The sequence below is a fragment of the Rhineura floridana genome, chromosome 5 (assembly GCF_030035675.1).
Source record: "Rhineura floridana isolate rRhiFlo1 chromosome 5, rRhiFlo1.hap2, whole genome shotgun sequence".
Taxonomy (NCBI): domain Eukaryota; kingdom Metazoa; phylum Chordata; class Lepidosauria; order Squamata; family Rhineuridae; genus Rhineura; species Rhineura floridana.
Genome location: NC_084484.1, coordinates 66,331,391 through 66,345,173, shown reverse-complemented (window position 1 = coordinate 66,345,173; position 13,783 = coordinate 66,331,391).

Below are 13,783 nucleotides of genomic sequence, written 5' to 3'. Positions count from 1 at the left end.
GCATGTTTCACTGCCTGTTATTAGAATATGTATGGTTTTTGATGTAGGCTTTCATGGAACAATGCTATACATGTCTATACAGCCCTATAGAGATCAATAGGACTTATAGATAAATCTGTGAAAGTTCAGACCTAAATATATTGAATATTAATATATTTATTTATTTATTTATTTATTTATTTATTTATTTATTTTATTTATTTATAGACCGCCCATAGCGAATAGCTCTCTGGGCGGTGAACAGCAGAGTTAAAATACAAAGTTACAATAAAACATACAAAATCACAACAAAGTAGAATAAAAACATTAAATATAAAACATGAACATTAAAATGCCTGGGAGTATAACCAGGTCTTAACCTGGTGCCTAAAAGAAAGTACCGTAGGCGCCAGGTGTATCTCCTCAGGTAAGCTGTTCCATAGTTCGGGGGCCACCACAGAAAAGGCCCTGGATCTAATAACAATCCTCCAGGCATCCTGATGGGTTGGTCCCCGGAGGAGGGCCTTAGATACTGAACGAAGTGAATGGGTAGGTTCATAGCGGGAGAGGCATTCCATCAGATATTGTGGTCCCACACCGTGTAAGGCTTTATAGGTCAAAACCAGCACCTTGAATCTGGCTCGGAAACGAATAGGTAGCCAGTGCAAATGGGCCAGGACAGGTGTTATATGCGTGGACCAATGGGTCCCCATCAACAACCTGGCTGCTGCATTTTGCACTAGCTGAAGTTTCCGAACGGTCTTCAAGGGCAGCCCTACGTAGAGCGCATTACAGTAGTCCAATCTAGAAGTTACCAGAGCATGAACAACAGAGGCGAGATCGTCACTGTCCAGATAGGGGCGTAGTTGGGCTACTAAGCGAAGATGGTAAAACGCATTCCGCGCCACCGAGGCCACTTGAGCCTCAAGCGACAAGGAAGGGTCAAAAAGGACCCCCAAACTACGAACCTGTTCCTTCAAGGGGAGTGTAACCCCATCTAGAACAGGGTGAACATCCACAATCTGGGCAGATAAAGAGCTCACCAACAGTGTCTCGGTCTTGTCTGGATTGAGTTTCATTTTATTAGCTCCCATCCAGTCCATTATCGCAGTCAGGCAACGGTTCAGCACATCAACAGCCTCACCTGAAGAAGGTGAAAAGGAGAAGTAGAGTTGCGTGTCATCAGCGTACTGATGGCAACGCACTCCAAAACTCCTGATGACCGCACCCAGAGGCTGCATGTAGATGTTAAAAAGCATGGGGAACAAGACCGACCCCTGAGGGACTCCACAATGGGGATTCCAGGGTGTCGAGCAGTGTTCCCCAAGCACTACCTTCTGGCGACGATCTGCTAAGTAGGAGCGGAGCCACTGCCAAGCAGTGCCCCCAACTCCCAACTCTGCGAGCCTCCCCAGAAGGATACCATGGTCGATGGTATCAAACGCCGCTGAGAGATCAAGGAGAATCAACAGAGTCACACTCCCCCTGTCCCTCTCCCGACAAAGGTCATCATACAGGGCGACCAAGGCTGTTTCAGTGCCAAAACCGGGCCTAAAACCCGGTTTCATCCAAAAGCGCCTGGAGCTGGCCGGCGACCACCCGTTCCAAGACCTTGCCCAAAAAAGGGACATTCGCCACCGGCCTGTAGTTGTTCAGAACATCTGGGTCCAAAGAAGGTTTCTTCAAAAGAGGTCTCACTACTGCCTCCTTGAGACTACCAGGGACTACTCCCTCTCTCAAGGAGGCATTTATCACCTCTTTGGCCCAGCCGGTGGTTACAGCCCTGCCGGCCTTCACCAGCCAAGATGGGCAAGGATCCAGGGCGGACGTGGTCGCCCGCACCATTCCAAGCACCTTGTCCACTTCCTCAAGCTGCACCAACTGAAATTCATCCAACAATGAAGGACAAGACCGCGCTCTGGACACTCCAATGGAATCATCTGTAATAACATCAGAGTCTAAGTCCCGACGGATGCAAGCAATCTTGTCTTGGAAGTGCTCCGCAAATTCGTTGCAGCGGGCTTCTGATGTTTCTTTAGTATCATGAGGGGCAGAATGTAAGAGCCCTCGTACCACCCTAAAAAGCTCCACTGGGCGGCAAAGAGATGATCTAATGGTGGCAGCAAAGTAAGACTTTTTTGCCGCCCTAACCGCTTTTACATATGCCTTAGTGGAGGCACTCACCAAAGAATGACTGCATCCATCAGGAGTTCGCCTCCACCTGCACTCTGGCCTCCTTCTCTCTTGCTTCATCACTCTCAGCTCCGGGGTATACCACGGTGCCGTTTGAGTTCTGCACCGAAGGGGGCACGCGGGGGCAATCATGTCAATGGCCCGGGTCATCTCCGTATTCCACAGGTCGACCATGGCCTCGACAGGAGCGCCAGTACTATCAGCCGGAAAAACTCCCAGAGCACTCTGGAAAGCAACAGGATCCATAAGCCACAGGGAGCGGACCAACTTAATAGGTCCCCAACCTCTTCAGAGGGAAAGGGCTGTCGTGAGTCTAAAGCTCAGCAAGCGGTGATCTGTCCATGACAATGGGGTAGATGAAAAATACCCCACCCTCAGATCACCATCTCCATGACCAGTGGCGAAGATCAAATCAAGAGTATGTCCTGATACATGCGTAGGGCCAGCAACAACTTGAGACAGCCCCATGGTTGTCATAGAGGCCATGAAGTCCTGAGCCGCCCCGAACAAGACAGCCTCGGCATGAATGTTGATATCCCCCATTACCACCAGTCTGGGGGACCTCAACAATACCTCCGAGACTATCTCCGTCAGCTCAGCTAGGGAAGCCGTTGGGCAGCAAGGTGGGCGGTACACCAACAGTATTCCCAATCTGTCTCCATGGCTCAACACAAGATGAAGACACTCCAAACCAGTCGCCGACTGGACAGGGTGCTTGGTGAGAGAGAAAAAACTCCGATAGACCACAGCAACCCCGCCTCCCTGGCCCTCAGATCTACCACAGTGCTGCACCGAATACCCAGGTGGGCAAAGCTGGGAAAGAGCAACTCCTCCCTCCTCATGCACCCAGGTCTCGGTAATGCACGCAAGGTCGGCGCCCTTCTCCACAATCAAATCGTGGATAAGGACGGTTTTATTAACGACCGACCTAGCATTTAAAAGCAGCACCTGGAGATCCGAGAGCTGGCTAACAGTACAACCAACAATCCTGTGGATATGAGGAGAACCGGAACAAGGCACAGACACAACTTGTCTGGGACGAGTTCCCCTTACCTGGCACGTTCTCCTCCCAACACCGTACCTCCCATTACCCGTCACAACGTTAATTGGGGCCCCCGAAAAACTCCTTGCTAAACCCGAGGTATGTTCTCCCAGGCTCATCTTAGAATAAAACTAACACAACAAAACACTTAAACAACATAAACACAAAGACACACACACATCCACTCAATCTCATTCACACAACAACAGACAAACAAACAAACAAACAAATTAAAATACAGCCAGACAACAACAATAACAACCAGCATTAAAAAAACCCTCCTCCGTAACAAGTCTTCTCTAGAGTATCCTCTGCAGCGTTTTCCTGCCGCCGCCGTCGCCACCAGCTGGCCCACGACGACAGCCTATATGAAGGATGGGCTGAGGAACCCCAGGGAGAGGGCTGAATAACCCTCAGAGAGGGGCTGAAGACCCTCAGGGAGAGGGCTGCATAACCTTAGAGGGGGGGCAGAGAGAGCGATGGGCTGCATAACCTCAGAGAGAGGGGGCAGAGAGAGCGATGGGCTGCATATCCTCAGAGAGAGGGGGCGGCGGCTATGGGCTGAACAATTCTCAGAGCTGATGTGCCTGTCCCTCCACCTTTATCTTGCTGTAGATAGCTGGGACGAGGTCCAGAACATCCAAGAAGCACCACAGCAGGATCTTGGTAGGCATGCCTTTATGGAATCATATGGCTTCCTTTATGGAATCAATCCATGTCTTGTTTGGCCTTCCTCTTTTTCTACTCCCTGCTATTTTCCCAAGCATTATTATCTTTTATAAAAGATTATTCTTATGTTGGATAATCTTTTATAAGACGTTTCATCTTGATGCAATTAAAAACCATTCAATTGCTTCAGCAGGTGAAAAAGTCATTAAGTGGTCTGCCAAGACCCTCAGTAATGTTCAAGTAGTGGTGGTGGTGAGTTTGCAAATCCCTGGTCTATCGCCTTGCTGTCTGGTTGTGAACTTACAGGATGCATTTGACTGGCCAGGGTTGGATGCTGGGTTTGAAGAACATAAGGACAGCCCTGCTGGATCAGCCAAAGGCCCATTTAGTCCAGCGTCTTGTTTGCACAGTGACCACCTAGATGCCTGTGGGAAGCCCACAAGCAGGACCCTAGTGCAGCAGCGCTGTCCCCACTTGTGATTCCCAGCAAATGGTACACAGAGCCATATAGCTTGTCATATGAAGGGCCTTTACTCTGATCCAACAGGGCTCCTCCAGCAGCATTGTGGCATACTTGTGTGCAGGGCTGGATTTCCCTCTAGGCCCCTGCATTAGTGCCTATGAAACTCCTACAGGTCTACAAGAAAGTTTGGGTTCTACAAAATAAGTTAATTAATGCAAATTATTGTGTGATGTAGCAGTTTAATAGTGAATTAAATGTGCGGTGTGAATGTGGCATTGTGTGCACTCTGCTGTCCTGATTTTAAACAACAAACACTGTCCTTAATTTGCCTGTGAGGAACATGTTGAGGAATACTGCCTTATTTTTTTTTTGTTAGTGTGCAGACAGGTGCTAAAATGTTCTATTTTGCAGCCTATTTTGCATTCTTAGCTATTAAACCTCCCGAGAGGGTTGTGTGGCTGCATCGTGATGTAAATTTGCACACAGAGACAAAAAAAAAACACCACACCTCCAGATACGGCTTTCATCACTGTATCTCCTTTGCCAGGTTGTAAATGTGCTTGACTGTGCATCAGTTCTGTAATAACTACAGTCAGCTCACAACTCTCATCAGGCCTACAGATAATTGAGGGCGATGGGAGTTTGGGGTCCAGCAACATCTGGAGGAACACAGGTTCCCCCATCCTCACTGTAGAGCCAATCTGAGCACAAGGGCCGCATTCCTTTCTGGGCAGTCCTCTGAGGGCCATGTCCCAGTAGTGAACGTGGCCACTGGCCAGAGGCAATGAATTTTACCTTCTATGTTGTTGTTATGTGCCTTTGAGTCGATTACGACTTATGGCGACCCTATCAATCAGCGACTTCCAAGAGCATGTCATGAACCACCCTGTTCAGATCTTGTAAGTTCAGGTCTGTGGCTTCCTTTATGGAATCAATCCATCTCTTCTTTGGACTTCCTCTTTTTCTACTCCCTTCTGTTTTTCCCAGCATTACTGTCTTTTCTAGTGAATCATGTCTTCTCATTATGTGCCCAAAGAATGATAACCTCAGTTTCATCATTTTAGCTTCTAGTGATAGTTCTGGTTTAATTTGTTTAATATGGCTGCAACCGTATCTACTCAGAAGTAAGTCCTATTGAGTTCTATGGGGCTTAGCTCCTTAATAAGCATGTTTACAGTTGCTGCCTTCAGGGGCATCCATCTGTGCTCCCATCTAACATCTCTGCAACACTAAGCTCCTTTCTTCCAATAATGGCCTGGCCTGAGGGCACGTAAACCCTTCTTGCCAGAAGCAAGTAAACTAGATTAAATGTTCCCTAAAGGTGTTGGGCTACGACCTGGGAGACCAGGGTTCGAATCCCCACACAGCCATGAAGCTCACTGGGTGACCTTGGGCCAGTCACTGCCTCTCAGACTCAGAGGAAGGCAATAGTAAACCACCTCTGTCTGAATACTGCTTACCATGAAGACCCTATCTGGGATCAACTGGAAGGCAGTCCATTTCCATTTTGCATCACCCTAAGCTTGTGAGAAAGAATGACCTTGTCACTTCAGATGGACCTAGGAACACCCTATTTTAGGTAAGATTTCTATTTTAATCTCCAGAGAATTTTTTTTTGAATGGTATGCTCCAAGCAACTGTGGTTGATACAATGTATCATGTTTAATGATGTCACTAGGGCCCGCCCCATGACATCACTAGGGCCTGCCCCGTGGTGTCACTAGGGCCCGCCCCGTGACGTCACTAAGACGCGCCCCCATTTTCTCAGGTTTTTGGATGGTTCCGACCTGGCAACCCTAGTCTCTACCCTGAGAAGCCTCCCTGTGATTGGTGTCCTTGTACAACAACGTTCCTCAATCACTGCATTTGTTACTTTTTTCATATATTTTTTCTCATATGTTGATATACTATCGGCAGTGGCTGAGCATGAAATATTGCCCTGCTTGCTTACTCCAAGTACAGGTTCTCTAAATGTTTGCTGGACATGGCCCTCTGTGGGTCTACAGCCCTGCCTCCAAATCTGGGTTTCTTGTCAAAATGGAAGAGGACCTTGGAGTCTTGCTGGTGGAATAGAGCCAGAGGAAGCGAGGATCGATTCTTGACTACATGGTTGGTAGCTGAAAGGGAGAAAATGCACAGTCTTGTAACAGGTTATGTTGACTGGATGCAAAAGCTGCTCTGATTTTTTTGCTTTTCTTGTATGTAGGGATGTCCAACAGATCAAAGTTGAATCCAACAAAAGTCAATGCCTGGTAATTACTCTCTCCTCCTCCACTTGAAACCCAGATTCTCTCTAACAGTTCTGGAAGTAAGCTCAGTTAAGATAATGGGCTGTACATATAAAAACACTAAAAGCTGAGGTATTCCTCTATGTAAGTCTCATGTTCTTACAGCACGGTCTCTCTCCTCCCTCTAGTGGTGAAAATATATTACAAGAAAATGTATGTTTTTGGATGCTATATTTAATTATGCTATACAGTATTACCTCAGTTAACAAATCCTCCAGGAAAGATGCTCCTTTTAATAAAGTCTTTTTTGGGTGTGGGGGGCATGCGGGTGGACACTCTGACACAGTCAGAATGTGACTGCTTGTCTGTTAGATTGTGGCTGCTGCAGACAGCTCTCTCAAGTGTGGCTGGAATTGTGCTCCTGGAAGCACTGTTCCTGCAGATGCGTCTGAGGATGGCATAGAGCAAGAGAGAAAGAGAGAGAGAGACCAAGCACAGGGTGGTGGCTGCCTACTTGAGCAGGGCCACTCCCAAAGGGTGGCCAGGTCGGGCCCTGGCTGAGGGCCCCTGGAGCCACAGAGGCCCCAAGGGGCCTCTCAATAGGATGGGGGAGGAGAAGCTCTCCTTTTCCACGATCCACAGCAGAGTAGCTGCCGCAGATTGCAGAAAGGGAGCTTCTTCTGCCCACCTATCTCTCCTATCTTTTGAGGCTGCAGGACTGCCATTAACCAAGATGGCAGCTGAGGTTTTCCTAAGGGTCTGAAGCCTACGGTGCCATCTTGACTGATGGCAGTGATGTGTGCACATAGCAGCCCATGCAGCCGCAAAAGACAGGAGAGACGGATCCAGCAAACCGGCAGGCGGAAGAAGCTCCCTCCCTGTGAGAGACAGGTAGGTGCATGTATGTGTGTGAGTGCATGCATGTGTGTGAGAGAGAGAGCACGTGTGCGTGCCGGGGCCTGGGGAAAGCTGGTGCCCAAGGGCCCTGGCATGTCTGGAGCCGGCCCTGTACTTGAGTGTATGGAGAGGAGACCTGTACTCAAAGCTTTAGATTGCTATAGCAAGAAGTTACACGATAAAAGAAATAAGGCAAGGCAGGCATACCTGGATGCATTCTGGAAGAAGCCTTCAAGTGGTCTATATGCAAGGCTTACCTGACCTGGTTGTTTCATTTCAGACATGCATATTGTTAGTTTTGAATAAAAAGTTTGCTGAAATATGTTGAACTCCTCTTTTGTGGTATAGGAACCTATCCCTATTCTTTTCATGTTATTCCCACAGCTGGTACCAAAGTTTCTTTTAAATAAGTAATGTCCAGGAACCAGGGCCGGTTCTAAAGGGAGGCCAGGTGGGCTCAGCTGCCCCTCTGCTTCCCTTCTGCGATCCGCACACCCCACACATCCCCACCTACCTGTCTGCTGTCTTTTACAATTGCCCTTAACAAAGATGGTGGCCTCGGTTTCCCTAAGGTACTGAAGCCCCTGCCGCCATCTTAGTTGATGGCAGAGATGCACCCACATAGTATGCACGCGTGCCATCAACAAAGATGGCGGCAGAGGCGTCATCCCCTTAGGGAAACCGTGGCCGTCATCTTCATTAAGGGCAATGGTAAAAGACAGCAGACAGGTAAGTGGGGGGGGCTGTGTGCGTGCGTGCATGCGTGCACGCACACACACAAACACACACACCGGGGCCCAGGGCAAGCTGATGCCCAAGGGCCACAGCATTCCTGGAGCCAGCCCTGCCAAGAACACATGTACTTTGTTAACAGCAGTATTACTGTACTTAAATTATCAAGGTTTCTTCTCTTCTTTAAAAGAAGAAAATACTAATATTTACTAATATTAGCCAAACTTGAGCAATTCCAGGCAGAATAGAAATCTCTTTTTAAGAATTATATATGCTGACAGTTCTTTGCTTTATACATTTTTGTGCCCCAATGAATTTCAACTTAACAAAGTTCTGTAGGCCACCCTCTAAAATATTTATTATTACATTTATATCCCACCTTTTCTCCATGGCATGCATGGTTCTTACCTTCCCCATTTTATACTCGCAACAACCTTATGAGTTAAGTTAGAGTGAGAGACAGTGACAACTGACCCAAAGTCAGCCCGTGAACTTCATGACTGCTTGGGGATTTGAACCCTAGTCTTCCAGGTCCTAGTTCAACACTCTAACCTCTACACCACTGATGGTCTGTAATGTTATTTACACCAACTCTGCAGTTGAGTATGGTGGAAGCAGACATGGGTTAAAAAAACAAGAGGATTGTAACCCGCCAGTTCTGGTGGCAGACATGTATAGCTTTGCGCAGGTGTTTGGCAAAAATGCATTTGCTCTCATTTGAAAATAATCTATTTTGCTACATGTTTTTTTTCCATTTGAAAACCATATGCAAGCCCCACAGGATGGAGCTGACTGCATGTATTTATCTCCCCCTGCCTCCTGAACCATTAATACCACTTTTAGGAAGGGTGATCTGCATTGGGGAATTGCAGTAATTGTAACAGAAGAAAGGATTCAGGCCTCCTTCCCCAGGGGCTTGGAGTTTATTCTTAATCAACAACTGCTACCTGTGTTGAAATGAATAATGGGCTTCCAAGTACCATCTGTTCCTTTTAGGGAAGCAGCTCTATCCTCCCTAATCCACACCACCAAATGCCAAAGACAAGAGAAGAAAACTATGTCTACAGGGATGCACAGTTAAATCAATAACTTAAAGAACTGACAGGTAATTGGCTATGAGAGGTGAGCTGACATATTGAAAAAGACATGGAAATACTATACTGGATTTTTATGAGATAATAGGCTTTAGAATATCCCATAGTTCAGCATGATACATAGGTAAAGGAAAAATGTAGAAGCAGTCATATATAAATATGTTAGTACTTCTTCAAATACAGTAAAGGATTGCCTGCATAGATTGCCAAAAGCAGCAGACATTTGACTGGCGTCCTGGGCTGTGAAATGGCATTTTCTATCCCCCCAAGTCCCTTTCACAAAATAGAAACAAGCTGTGAAAGAGATGCGCAGTCACACTCAAGTAACATTCATCGAAACACTTGGCAATGAAGTACCCAGACAAATGAGCATCATCCTGACATCTTCACTCAACATAAAACAGCAGAGCCAATTGTCTGTCAAGACTCTCCCGCACACTGGTGCACAGAGAACAGTGCTTTATTATTTTTCTCCACCATAAACATTTGACAGGAACTTTTGCATTCTTTCCGAGCTTCTCTCATAGATCAAGTCCTTTGGCATAAATGTGCAGCCCATATGCACCTGACACAAGAATAGAACACGAACTATGGAATCAAGCCAGGAAATTCACTGTTGATTCAACTATGGTGATAAAGACAATAAAAGAGAACCTGATAAAGCAGGATAAGGTTAATTACACCACCATCCTCTAAGAAAGTATCTGGAATTCCAGTGTTAACTTCAGTGGTGGCTGATGCCCAGTCGGACTGATAGGGCGGAAGGCAGGGAGACCAACTGTAGGTGAAGCCAGAGCTAATGACTAATTAGCAGATCCAACTAATTCTAGTTTTGTTCCCATCCTCCTCCGTACTGAGTTGTACAGAAGCCAACAATGAGTCTAAAGAGAAAGAAACTGACAAGCAGTGCCATCCCCTGGACTGGTTATAAGTAAGAAGGCAGGGCAGTTGGAGGCTGGCCGAGGGCAGAATGAGGTTAGTGGAAGAGTGCCCCATTTTTCCTACTGGATCAGCCACCCCTTGTTAATTCTCCATCAACTTCTATTCAAGTGGTTATGGTTAGGAGACAGTATGGTGAGCAGTGGGGGAGGGATACGTTCGGAGGGGGTTGGGGTCTGGATAGCTCTGAACCATACCTCCCTCCGATCCACCATCCTCCTCACAGGGACTTGGTGGTCTGGCTACTGAGTCATTTTCCTGACTCTTAAGACGTTTTCAAAATATGCTGCTATGTTTTTTGGGGGGGATTTATTATTTCATATGGTATTGTAGCATCTTAGTTTCATTGTTTGTTCTGTTCATGAAGTGTTTGTTATCTTTTTGTAAACTGCTTAGAGACTGTTCTGGCATTAAGTGGTATATAAATTTTTGAAATAAGTGAGTTACGCCTAAGTCTTGTATATTCCTTTGATTTGTGGTAGTAAACCAAAGTGCCAAGAGGAGCTTCTCTGTTCTTTAGCTGCAATGAACAGGCTGAAGTTGGATGCAAAGAGCTTGAATCAAGATTGGCTCCTTATTATGGATGGGTGAACCAGTCTATTTCCACATTTTTTAAAACAAAATCTGCACAAACATGTAGATGAAAATATAATTCTCTTAAAATATAAAATTTGAAATGTATTCTAAGCTGGGATTGTGTTAGAACATGCAGGGCATAAAAAACCCAGTGGATATCTCTAAGTCCCAATTAGCATACCACTTTAGGAGGTATGGATCAGGTTAATTTATCTTGGAATTCACAAGTAACAAATTCCTCAAGCACCTCATCCATCCTTATGCACCATTATTTTCCTTAAAAAAAGAGAGAGATACTTGCACCCTCTAGTGGTTATTTTGATCTCTTAACAATTCCTTCAATACTATACAGCAGGGGTGGCCAAACCGCGGCTCGCGAGCCACATGCAGCTCTTTGACATATAATGTGCAGCTCTTTGACATATAATGTGCACCTAAATCAGAATTACAGAAAAACAAGTTAACTGTGTTAAAATCATAACTAAATAGCCAGCAGACACTGTTGACCACATTCAGTAAGGAAGCCGATACAACGACTGAAGCTAGTTTTGTTATATCATGGAATATTGCTCGTGCTAAAAGCCCATATTCTGATGGCGAATTTGTTAAGAAGAATATAGCTGAAGTTGTTGCAGTGTTAGATCCAAATAACACAAAACTTCAGCAACTAGTAGCACAAACACCAGCTTCACGCCACACTACAGAGAGGCGTATCTCCCAGATCAGTGTTGAAGTTGCAGGCAAAATGCAAAACGATTTAAAGAATTCCCTTGCATTCAGCTTTGCTCTTGAGGAATCTACAGACATACAAGACAACCCACAACTGGCGGTATTTGTTCGTTATGTTTCCTCTGATGTAACTGTGAAAGAAGAGATGTTGGACCTAGTGGCACTAAAAGAAACAACTCGTGGTGTTGACATTAAAAATGCACTTGACAGAGCCTTAACAAATGCTGATATTCCACTGGATAAACTTGTCAGTGTTGCAACAGATGGAGCACCTGCAATGGTGGAGAAAAATGCAGGATTAATTGCACTTATGAAAAATGATCCCAGCTTTCCAGAGTTTCTCCCTGTTCATTGCATTGTTCATTGTGAACACCTGGCAGTCAGATACTTCAAGCATGAAAATGTTATGAAATCTGTTCTTGAAATAGTCAATTTCATACGCTTAAATGGGAAGACCTACCGACAGTTCAAAAATTTTATTGAAGAACTGGAGCTTGAAGATAAACCCAGTGATGTCTCTTTCTACTGCATTGTGAGGTGGCTGTCAACCAGCAATGTCTTAAGTAGGTTTGTGGATCTGTTGGAGCCTATTATTACTTTTCTTGAAGAAAAGAAAAGATTCTATCCTCAACTGGAAAATAATGAATGGATGCAAGATCTAATGTTCCTTACTAATATAATGAATCATCTACAAACTCTCAACTTGGCACTCCAGGGGAAGGATAAGATTGTTTCTGATCTTACTCAGACAATTTTCAGCTTTCAGATTAAAATAAGAGTTTTTCAAAGAGACATATTGTCAAGAAACTTCAGTTACTTTCCCAATCTCAAAAGGAGAGTAAATACATTCCCTGATATTGAAATAAAAGACCACAAACCAGAAGAATACAAAGATAAATTACAAGGACTGCTTGATAATTTTCTAGACAGGTTTGAGGACTTGAAGCCGTGCTTCGCCTTTCTTGTAAATCCATTCATGGTTGATGTGATCAATGATGGTTGTCCAATTCTCGAACCTGTGGTTACAGAATCATCTGCTGTGGAAATGGAACTAATAGAATTACAGGAGGACCTGGGTCTAAAGATTATCCATAAATCCCAGTCTACAATTGAGTTCTGGAAGCAAGTTCCAGAAATAAAATATCCTGAACTGAAGAAAACCAGTGTGCGACTCATCTCAATTTTCAGTACAACTTACGGCTGTGAATCACTGTACTCTGTAATGAAGTTTGTGAAGTCAAAGCATCGTACTATCCTTACAAATCAACACCTGACGGAGCTAATTTGTACATCCTTGACAACATATCAGCCGGATTTTCAATGACTCACAGCCAAGATGGAGACTCATAAGACCTCTACTAGCAGTAAATAGCCTGATAATTGTAGCAATGTCTGTTTGTGTCATAAAAATATTACGATAAGACTATAATTTTGTAAGGTGCTATCTGATTAAAATATCTCTAATTTTATTGGTTTACATATTTTCCTCCATGTTTTGACCAGATATTTACTAAGACAAATAAATATCATTAAAATATCTGTTTTTACCCGTTTATTTGCATATTTTTCTTAGATGTTTCCGTAGTTCATTACCGTATTAAATATGCTCAATATAGTTAAAACAATAATCATTCAAGATTTTGAAAACATTTGGTATATATATGATATGTGTACTATGTGATTATTGAAACTAATACAAATTAACAGTTTAAAAACTACATACATGAATAAATATTATTACGTACATATATTTCTTAATATTTATATAAAAGTTTTGTAACAAAATATGCATGTAACAATAAAAACGTGTGTGTAATATTTGTTCATGTCTTGCAGCTCTCAAACATCTGAAGTTTATCGTATGTGGCTCTTACGTTAAGTAAGTTTGGCCACCCCTGCTGTACAGAGATCAAATCTTATAATCTCAGGTCATTTCTTAGAGAGCAGAGAGTGATTTAGATTAAGATATTAGAACTCTTATTTTATTATTCTGTATAAAATGACTAATTGCTCTGAGTATTGTTTTCTATGAATAAATATATGTTTACTGTTTTAACTATCTGTGTTGTGGTCTGGGTGGAACTTATGTCTCATCCCACATGTCTTGCGTGGATTAAGCATATAGAAGGAGAGCCCTCTTGTTCTCTGTAACTCAGATGATGGTGGCAGCAAGTTACTGTGAGGAGTCCATTCGCCAAAGTCAGCAGAGTAGCTAAGTGACTAAGTGACCTATGGGAACCAG